The sequence below is a fragment of the Macaca fascicularis genome, chromosome 6 (genome assembly GCF_037993035.2).
Source record: "Macaca fascicularis isolate 582-1 chromosome 6, T2T-MFA8v1.1".
NCBI classification, from domain to species: Eukaryota; Metazoa; Chordata; class Mammalia; order Primates; family Cercopithecidae; genus Macaca; species Macaca fascicularis.
This window is the reverse complement of record NC_088380.1, coordinates 134,776,018-134,787,717: the sequence shown is the minus strand read 5'-3', so window position 1 is coordinate 134,787,717 and position 11,700 is coordinate 134,776,018.

Genomic DNA, 11,700 nt, shown 5'->3' with positions numbered 1-11,700 from the left:
CGAAGGAGAGAACTGAGCAGGAGATCCTCACCTCACTATGGTTGGAATGTTTGTGTTCCTTCCAAAATTCATGTTGAAAGTGAATCCCCTGTGCAACAGGATTAAAAATGCATCCTATAGAAAGGTGATTAGCACCTTATAAAAAGGCTAGAGGAGGGGGCAAGTTCGTCTCTTCTTGCCCTTTTTGCCTTTCCTCCACGTGAGCATAGGGTTTGAAGTGCCATGTTGGAAGCAGAGATGTGGGCCCTCCCTAGACATTGAACCTGCCTCCAGAACTGTGAGAAATACATTTTTGTTCTTTACAAATTACTCTGTCTCAGGTACTCTGTTTACAGTAACACAAACGGACGGAGACGCCCATCTTGTATGAGGTCCTGTCATGCCAAGTATATGGGATTTGGAGTCAGCCTGGTCACAGTTTGAACCCTTGTTATGCCATTTTGAGACTGTGGGCCTTGGAGAATCTGTTTCCTCTTCTGTAAAATGAGGTGACAATTCCTACCTAGCTTGGGGTACAGTGAGATTAAATAATGCATGTCAGATGCCTGGCACCTAGCGGGGATCTAGCTCATCTAGAACCTTCCCTGCTCTTTCCCCTCGCTTGTGTGGCAGGAGTGGTCTTGGGTATCCTGAAATCATTCGACCCCAATCCGTCTCCCCGGTAGGAGTTTGTTTTGCTTCCTTGTAACCGGCCATCATTCAATTCCTCTGCCCGAGTCCATGTTAGCCTGAGACCAACTGGAAATTTTTTGCCTCTGAGGAAGACAAGAATGTGTTAAAAAGGAAACCGGAGAGACTCCTCCCTGCCTCCTGCCTTCTCAAAGCACATTATTCACGTCACTACCCACTCAGGCCACACGGGGGAGCCGCGGGCCGGGCAAAGGCAAATCCTCGCGCCCTCCCAGCGCACACCTGCCCGGCGGCGGCGGATGCCAGCGGCGGGCTGCGGGCTGCGGGCTCCAAGCCTGGGCCAGGAGTCCTCACTCTGCGAGTTACACTGAAATCAAAATGAAGTAGAAGGACGTGGCTTTAAAAAGAGAAAAATATTTTCAAGCACGTGGTTTTTTTCCTTCACTCCTCTCTTGTGAAATCTGAGAAATGTCAAACAGAAGAAAGGAATGAAGTAAATCAGGATTACAGTTAAACTCCAGAGCAGGTGTTAGGGGGTGAAAGGGAGGGAGGAAGGAAGCAGGAAGAAGGATGGATGGATGAATGGGTCTATCTTAGGATCCTTCTGTTGGTGTGAACTTGAGTTGGGAGTGACCCGGGTTAAGCAGAAATGGGATTATGCGAACTCTGAGTCACATGTCTAGGAAAAGCATCTCTTGAAAGACTGGAGGTTTTAACAAATAAGGATTTGCCTCCATTCGTGTACTTTTCGGCACTAAGTTTTCTCAAAACAGTGGACACCTGTGGGACTGAATTGTTCACTAATCCTCAAAGAATAAAAGCAACCTAGAAGCATTCAAAGGGCAGTTAAGATAACAGTCTGAACTTGGACAAGCAGGTGGCCAATTCCTTAAGCAAATACTTAGACACCTAACTAAACACTACCTTCCTTTTTTTCCTTGACTTAAGCATTTCCAACCAAGCCCCACCACCTTCCTGAGCCAGGGTCTACAGGAGCTCTAGGGACATTCCACATGGTTTGCCTTGGCCTAAATAATAAGTATTCACTGAATCAATAAGCACTTTAATAAATGACCCTCTTCAAATAATCATTAATCTTAATCCTTAGCATGAAGGAAATAAGTGAATGAATTGAAATAATGGTTATTGTAAGTAAGGTCTCAAGAATTCAAGCATACATGAAATATGCCATGCACATCATATTAGTGTGTAGTTGTTACAACTAGAACAGTCAACCAAGTCACATGCTTCAAAAACCTCCAATCCTAATAAGGCTCCTTGTCTATAACCCCTTTGAGCTATTCCCCTGTCACTAGCAGTCTTCCGCCTTTATAGATTTAATCTTTTCATTCATTCCTTCATGAAGAAATCCTGTATTGAAAACTCCAAGGTGCTCACAACTAAGATAAACCACTAGAGGTATGAAAGTCATTGTCAGTTACTCAATCTAATGGGGAAATCAAATAAATGACAGTGGGATGGCCCAACAGATCAGGTGGAAGGGCTGCAGGAGGAGTGTGGTGATGGGATGTTAGAGGAGTTTTACAGAGAAGGTGACTTTTGAGCTGTGTCATCAGGAAACAATAAGACTTTCCTAGTTGGAAAAAGTAATAATTGCAGTTTTCCAATTCAAAATGTATTAAAAGCATGAGTTTTTGAGGCACACAGTCCTTAGACACTTGACAAGATAAGGCATTAATAGTGGATGTTCATTTGGCTTTTTCACAGGGATAAATTCATTTAATTTTAAAATATTTTGGCACTCCCCTTTAGTTCTGCAAATGTGCTGATACTATACTACAGCTATCAGTGAAGCAGCAGCACGTAGGAGTGGGAGCCAGGGGTTCACCTAATACCTTAAATGTCTGCCGTAATCTCTTGATAGTCCTTCCCTCATCAGTGACGAGTAAGTGGGAAACAAAATTACACGACCCATAGTGTTCATAAGAGAAACCAAGCCAGTTATTTGCTTCATTCATTCACTTATTCATTGACTCAGACATTAATATTAATTGCTAATTATGTTGTGCGCCTTGTCTAAGGTTACTACCCACAAGGAGCTCCAGATTGGTGTAGACCACAGAACAAAACCAGGTAACTTAAGTGTGTTACCAGGTGACACCAGCATAGTGAGGACATGAAAGAGCCAAGCCGGTGAGCACAGAGGGGCACAGCAGAGAGGAGGGACTGTAACCCAGCCCTGTGGCATCAGATCAAACTTCCTGGAGGAGGTCTTTCTGAGCTGCTTCTTGAAGAGTGCTGTATTTTCCTCTCATCTGGTCTGGAGGGCTTTCCCTGGAGAGTGGTTATAAATTCTAGTCCTGCCCTGATGGGGCTACAAGAAAGGCGGTCAAGAGTATTTACTGTGTGCCTTTCATGGGATACTACTTTATTCTGGTTGATGGCCTCATGCCTAAGTGTCTGACTCATGACCAGGTGTCCCTCTCACAGGAAACTTGTTTATATTGGCAAACACCTTTATGGCTCTTGTCTGACCTGTGCCCAGTTTATTCTTACCAAGATAGCCACTCTGTAGGAGAGCTCTGACTGGGAGAAGAGTTAGGTTTGGCTGTGTCCATGGGGTGAGACACAGGAGGCAGCGCAACAAACACATTAAATAACAAAAGCAGTGCATTACTTACAGACCCAAAGAGAAGAGGGCAGCACACCTTGCCTCACAGGGCCAGTGGGATGGGGAGAGCTGTCCAGAACACATGCATTTAACCAAGGAGTGGGGAGCAAGAGAGAGAGAACCTGTGGGACTGAAGCTTTTGTTGGGGACCAGGGCATTACCCAAGCAGTTTCCCATGGGTAGTTCTACTTAGTGGGTTTGGAGCAAGCAGGTAGCTGTCTCATGCAGTCACACTGGAACTGGTCACTACGACATATCTGCACACTCCATGTTAGGTACGTGGGTCCGTAAGGGGATTCAAGTAGGCTGCATTGGGAGGTGGTCCCATAGGGAGGTGGTCCCCAGGAGGCAGTTGTATAAGGCAATGTGTAAGTCCGTTTTCATGCTGCTGATAAAGACATACCTGAGACTGGCTAATTTATAAAGGAAAAGAGGTTTAATGGACTCACAGTTCCACGTGGCTGGGGAGGCCTCACAATCATTGTGGAAGGCAAAAGGCACATCTTACATAGCAGCAGACATGACAGAATGAGAACCAAGTGAAAGGGGTTTCCCCTTATAAAACCATCAGATCTTGTGAGACTTATTCACTACCATGAGAACAGTATGGGGGAAACCGCCCCCCATGATTCAGTTAACTCCCACGGGTCCCTCCCACAACACATGAAAATTATGGGAGCTACAATTCAAGATGAGATTTGGGTGGGGACACAGTCAAACCATATCAGGCAGATATCTGGATTGACCAGGTTGAGGAACTGGGAGGAGGTGTAGAACTGGAAACTCTTGTCAAGGGTGACTGAGCCCTGCTTCTGGTATGAAAAAGTTTAAGTTTCAGTCCAAATAGATGCTGCAGTAACATAAAATTATGAGTTCATGACAAGGAGGAAAGTCAAAGACAGGCCAGCCAGAGAGAATGGCATATTCTACTGCCTGGAAGCAAAAGAGAGCACTGTGCAAATGGTTAGTCTGACTGGAGTATACAGCTTCAGGCGTGGCAAGTGGTGGCTGAAAATGAACCTAGAGAGGTGTGAAGGGCTCAGTTCATGCCGAAGAACTTGGAATGCATCCAGGCAAAAAGGGCAGCCAAGGAATGGTTTTAAGGAGAAAAGTGATAAGATCAAATCTGTCTTTTGAATTTCAACCTGACTTTAGTATAGAGACAGGTATAACATAGAAGGCAAGAAGACGAATTAGAAACCTTTTGCAATAACGTGAGGGAAAAACAACAGATCTTGGCTAATCAAAAAAGTCCCAGTCTGAGTTAGAGGGCCAGTGATGATTTGGATTCAGTGTAAGTGGCCACCGCTTGGGTCTGCTGAAGAGCTAGCAAAGAAACTGGTAGGGAGGCACAGTGTAAAAATGATAGACGTACCCGAATTTCTTGTGGATGCACCTGTCATATTCAGGGGAGGAGGAGGGTCCCCTCTGCAGAGGTAGAGGGGAGACTTCAGGAGGGGGCTTTGGGAGAGACTTTGAATAATGCCCAGATGCATTATTTGAATCAGCAAAAAGCTCACCTCTTCCCTGTGCAGGAATTCTCCCTCTGCTGCCCTGGCTGGACTCTGGACTCTGTTTCTTTCTATCATATTAGGCTTAGGGCAGGCCTGACATGACCAGTCTCAGTGTTGGAACCCTGAACTGATGTCATGGCTAAAGGGTTGGTGAAATGTAGGAAGGTTTAAGATATTGAGGAGAAAAATGTCTAGGACAGGGTGATGAATTGCACAAGAGCAGTGAGCAGAAGGGAGGAGCTCTGCAAGGTGTCTGGATTGGTTGAGTGCTGTCTTCTTACTCTAATTCAGGAGAGGGGAAGAAAAGAGTTCATAGCAATTAACACTGACTATATGCCAGCCAGTTTACATATTTTGACTTATTGAAATCTCACAACACTTCTGAAGGGGATCGTAGTATCCTCATCCTAGAGTTGAGCAGCAAGGCTCAGAGGGGCTAAGGGAAGTGTCTGTGATCATAGGGAGCTGCAGAGTCAGCTTCAGGAATCCACAATCTCTATGGAAAGCTACATCAACACTTCTCTTGTCTCTCACAGTTGGACCTTCTGGTATTTTTATGCTCAACGTCTTCTCTTAAAAACGCACAGTCTCCTATAGTAAGCAGAAAATAATCTACTTATTGAACTAAGCTGCTGACTTTTTACCTCATCACTTTTTTAGAAGTTCAAGGGATATTGTTTATCAGCTGCTCCAGTCAAGTTCATCTAACAGAACATGTCAGCTCTGGGTGCAATCTGAGCTTCACATGCAGCTTCCTGCCAATGAGCTAATTTTCTGCCATGGTTTTAGAAACAAAAGAGTTACTTTGATGTTTTGGAATAGTTAAGTCTCTTGGAGATACAAGCATGACTTTTCCTTTATCCACAAACTGTTATTTGCAAGACAGTGGAACCTCTTGGAAACCAATGAGTATCTTCATAGATTCATATATAAGTACTTTTCTGAGATTATGAGAAAAATACATATTCCATGTGATTTAGGTCATTATTTCTAATTAGTGGAGAGTTAAAACAGAGCACTGCTTCTCTTCTTTGGTTTCTTCAGCCATGACACCTGAGAAAATTAATGGAAGTGATAAATAAATCCAAGAGTGTGTGGCCTCCAGGGAACAGAAACAAATCAAGAAATGACTATTTGACAGGTTGTATTATTATTCATCTGATGACTCTTATTTCTAGATATACAATGAAGAATGTCAAAGAAAAGGTAGCAAGCTACCCAATTCATGCAATAAAAGCAAATGTAAACCTTATAACTAAATGACAAATACAGCAGTCTTGTTTCAACATTATCGTTATAGTGGACAATATAAATGTTATGTACCAGGCACAGTTCTAAACCTCTTCAATAAATTGTCTTATTTAAACCTTATACTGATCAGTAAGAAAACTATATTTTCATTTTGCAGATAGGGATACTGAGGCAAAGAAAAGTTCACTTGCAAATGACAAGAAGATGATTAGAATTTGGGCAGTCTGGCTTCAGAGCCCGTGGCTGCCATCTTAAATACTACTAGGAATGAACTCATGTATTTTAAGGGTAGCTTGGTTGACCCCAAGGGGAGCCTAGTTTATCTTGGTCTTGATAAAGCAGCTTTTGCCTTTCCTACTAACAAAGTGTTAATAAAAGATTCTTAGTCATTTTTGTGACATGGCAAGGGAAAGAAAGTACCTTCTCCCTCAACTCCTCCACACCCCAACTCAGCAACTCAAGAATAAACCTATTGTTAACCCCTATAATCTTCATCAGTCCTTAAGGTGGTTTTATGGCCTGGCTCTTACAACCAAAGATGAAACCAGAAGAGCACCTTTTACTCTTTGGGGAGCTGTCCTTTCCCTACTTGGTGTGTTCAGGTGGACACAGTACCCTATCCCCCGACCTAGGTGATTGGTCCAGGGGTGGACTGATATACCACTTTAGATATAAAAATAGAAATTTTAAAAAAGTTTAGTCATCACAAATAGTAATAAATCAATTACATGTAAATACAAATAACTTTTTTGAAAGAAAATAACTATATTTTCCAAAAATGATTAGTAAGAAGATAGGCATTGCTCTGAATGTTTTCAAACTCTTCAACATCTGGCTTAGTAGAAGACAGCCAGATTCTCATAGCTTCATAGATTCCGTTAACCATTGGAGCAATGAGGTTTCCACATGTCAACTAACTTCTGGAAGAACCACTGTACACTTGGCAGAGAATGAGTGAAAAAGGCAACTAACATCTTAACATTGTAATGAAAGTAGTTTTGACTTTGCAGAACCCCCTGAAGTTCCCATGTCACACTTTAGGAACCACTGCTCTAGGAAAATGTATCTATTTTTGACTTCACTACTTACTATTAAGGGCTTAGACTCTAAGAAGTTACATGTTTTACTGTAGACCTCATCTGCTAGAGATGTAAATATTGTCTGAATAGTATAAAAACCCCACAGGTTAGGATCTGTTTCTAACTCGGCAAACATTTAAAAATGCCATACATCCTATTCCTTTAATTCTCCTTTGAACCAGTTTTGCCTATTGGTTCTCTAATGAGTTGAACATAATCTTTGACTTATTTACTCTATTTGTATACTCATGTTTTACTTTTGTAACATGATAATTTGACAAGCAGTTGGCTATTTCTGGAGGTTTCACCAAGTTTTCTGTAAGAAAAGGTTAAACTTCTAGCTAGGCTGGCCCTTGTGAAAGTAGAAAGGAGACAAGTGATTTTGCTAAAAGAAACTCACTCTTCTGCAGCTAGCAAACATGACTGGATGAGATTAAACAATCAAAGGCCTCTCAGCATTTAAAAATCCCAACACTCAATCTTGATCCATAGGAGTAAAGGGTAGATTCAAAAACCATGCACAGGATGGGGATCAGGAGAAGCCTGAGAACCAGGGACCCCTGATCATCCCCTTCTAAGCCTCTCCTCTTATGCATACCCTTCTGGGCAAAAGCAATCCAGTGGAGTTGCAACTTACATGTATTGGACTGAATTATACACATTCTGTTGGAGAGTGGTGGTGGTGGTGGTAACAAGAAGGCAATGACAATTAAAATACTCCAGTTATTACCAAAAAAAAAAAAAAGATAGCTGGGCATGTAGTCCCAGCTACTTGGGAGGCTGGGGCAGGCGAATGGAGTGAGCTCAGGAGGCGGAGCTTGCAGAGAGCCGAGATCGCGCCACTGCACTCCAGCCTGGGCAACAGAGCGAGGCTCTCAAAAAAAACAAAAAACAAAAAACAAAAAAAAACAAAATAACTCCAGTCGTTCCGTTTGTCCTGAAGAAAAAAGTGGTATGAGATGAACCTGTCATTCCTGCCAGTGGTGTTGGCTCCCTCATTGTGGGATCCTGGAATTTACTATCTGTAATATTTGAACAACACTGTCCTAACTGCAAGCCAGCTGTTTCAGCTGGTACACAACTTAAGAAATGATGGAAGGAAAAACTAACTGTGCTAGACTCATTGAGAAACAGAACTGTGTGGTTTGGAAGTGATAAGTGATTTTCAAGTGCAATGCTGACTTCCTATGATGACTTTAGAATGTGACTTTGCCTAAATTGCAATTCCACAGGAGGTATTATGACCATCATAAAGTATTGGAGCAGGAAAGAGAATCTCTGCCAGATCACTGCAGCCAGTAAACTGAGAATTAGAAAATAGGCTGTGTTGGTGCTAAAAGGAAAAAAAAAAAAAAAAAAGGCAGCGTTCAGATCAAGGGTCAGACTTCCAAGGTTGCTGGAGTTGCTTACCCATCCTACAGTACCCAAAGTCAGTTCAACAAGTAGCTGGCTAGTCAAGGGTGTTGCCACAGAAACCTCTAGCCTGGCAGCAAGCTTCTGAGACTTCCCTAGAGTAGTCCTCAGACCCCTCGGAAAATAGCAAGTGTGCGCCCCCAGAATGGGAATCCTTACTCGCAGCCATGGAAGACAATGGGTAAGCTGATGATCACAGAGCAGAACGCAGGGAAGTGGTGACTCGCCATGGAACCCACTGTAAGGCCAGGGCTTCCTCTTCTCCCCCTTTCCAAATGAGTGTTCTTACAGTGACTCTCCTATTTCCTCTCCATAACTGTATGTAACCAGGGAGCAGTCCAGCTGAGTGGTTAAGAGCACAGGGATCAGTGATATTCCCTGAATCTGGACCCTGGCTTTGCATTATATGAACCTGAATTCACTCCTGTTATCTCATCTGAGAAATGGGGATTATAGAATCTACCTCCCACTTGTGAGGATTACATGAGGCAGAACATGGCATGTGTCCAGTACAGAGGCCTTCAATAACCATCAGTCATTGTAAGGTGTATTAGGGGTAAAAATATCATTTGGCCAATCATAGGTTGCTGGATCATGAGGAGCCACATCTGGATTTGATCATCATAAATATTCCAGACTAAGACAAGTCCCTGTAGCTAGAGACTCCAACGGAGGCAGATGACTAGATTTTCTCTGATTTTTAGTTAAATGTGGGTCAGCACTATTCTTTAGGGCACTCCCGGGGGTATCTATTGGTTTGGTTTTCCCAACCTCCCTTTAAGTTTTTTAGAGACGGGTTCTCACTGTTGCCTAGGCTTGAGTGCAGTGGCAGAATCATAGCTCATTGCAGCCTTGAATTCCTGGGCTCAAGTGATCCTCCCATCTCCTGAGTGGCTGGGTCTACAGGAGTGTACCACCATGCCCGGGTTATTTTTTTGTAGACACAGGGTCTCACTATGTTGCCAAGGCCAGTATTGAAATCCTGGTCCCAGCGATACTCCTGCCTCAGCCTCACAAAGTAGTAAGATTACAGGCGTGAGCCACTACACCTGGCCTCCTATCTTTTCAATAATACAATCTTTTTAAAATGGAGAACCTACTTCACATCAAGTGGGCACAAGATTCATGCCTAATCAATGGCATGGCTGAATTGGGGGATCCCAAACTGAGCCCATTGGGACCCCTCCCTAGTCTTTTCTGCCAAAGCTTATGAGGAGACACCACCTTTTTACTGCAGTTGTTAAGCCATCAGGATTGAGTATGGTTTTCTCAGAAGTCACAGGGCACACTACACGATGACAGTCTATGGGAAGAATTGTCACACTTAGAAAGGCAAACCAGACAGAAGGAAAGATGAGCCCTAAGGACCCTATTCAGAGTCCCTGCTTACACTCACTGAAGTCCCTGAGCTCAGCTGCCTTCTAGGGCTTCCTTTTTTTTGTTAGCCTGCTTTGGGTTCTATTCTTGCCACTGACAAAGACCTAATATAAAAGGGAAACACTGAGGAATTTGGAAGGGAGATAATCATTTGAATTCACAGCTGGTGTTAAGGGGAGATGGAAATACATGTATACCAAGAAAGAAAGGACAAAAAGAAGTGTAAAGAAGGGAGGTTATATTGAGAAGTAGCCTACGTGAAAGATTTCACTTAGAGATTATGTGGTAGGAGTAAAGTATGTGTATGTGTTAACAAGCCCTGCCATTGATTCTGAGGCACACTAAAGTTTGGGAACCACTGTTCTAATCAATGTTTCAATACATAATACACCTGTGCTTCCTTACCAATTTTCTGAAAAAACCGAAGTGCAAAATTTATGTTAATAATACTAAACTCACAGGGGCATGGACAGTAAGCAAAGGATAATCTTCACTGATGGAAAGACCACAGAGAAAACAGACTACCTGAAAGAGGCAGATTATTAGAGCTCTGAGACCGGCACCACGTAGCTAATAGAAGGTTCTGGTTATGTCAACAGATTTAAAAATTCAGAAAAAAATCTACTTCCATTCTTCACAGTTCACTATTTCCCAAAAGGAAATATGACACTAAGACTTAAAGGCACATATTTTGCAATTCATAAACCTTTTCTTGGAGCATAATTTTTCATCTCACTGTCACCAGCCACCTCCTTCCCAAACTGTCCTTGTCATCTTCTAAAGTTCTTAAATAGTAACATTTCTTAGGAACTCAGAGGGGAGTTTTCATGGCTTAAGCAAAAATGTTATAAACTTAAAAATAACCTGTGACTTTCTGGTTATTCAAATAAATGCCTATAGATTGCTTCTTTTCAAATTATGACTTCCTTGAAAAATGGCTCAACTGAAGCTTAATTTAGAATGTAAAAGAGCAAATGTATCTTCTAGTAGTTATACACCTTTATATGTACCTTATATAAATAAATATGAACAGTGCCTACTTAATTTTAAAACTGTCTTTTTTGGTATATCTTAGAGAGATAATAGCTGGATATAAAGTCACCCTACAAATTGCTTCCTTTCTTAAGATGAAGTTAACTCTTCCAGGATAAAACCTCCACAATTCTCTACCTCAAAAGCTTCGGCAGTATTCTAACAAAATTCTGACAAGTATTGAGTCAGGTTTTGGCATTCCATACCCATGGATCCCGACCCTGTTTTGTGGATCCAAAAAGTAAGCTTATTTTCATTTGTAGCTTTGCGTAGAACACACTGGTAATTTGTATTCATATCCTAGAATAGTGGAACAAAGGATGTGTGTTACTAATACACTATCATTTTGGGGAATGAGTTCCTGATCTGTGAGGACAGCAGCCACAAGGCAGGCTGCACAGCAGGAGGGGACAAATGCAAAGGCATTCACATTTTCCCTAATAGTTTCAAACTTTTACCTTGTCTGAAACAAAAGGGTAAGGAGAAAAAAAATGGGCTGAGGTTCTTAATGCTATCATTTAACAGACTATGTTAAATGCCCATCACGTAAGTAAAACAGTTCCATCACCATTACCAGCAGATTCCATACAAGACAATGAGACTTAGATCCTTAGGTATTCGAGTACTACCAAAAAAAGTATGTCAAGTTGGTTAACCCGCCAACACACTATTATCTGAACTAGATAAACTAAATAGTACTTTCTATTGAGCATATCCTAGAACTTGTACCATCTTTCCCCAAAAGTTAAACATTAAACTACCATCTATTTTC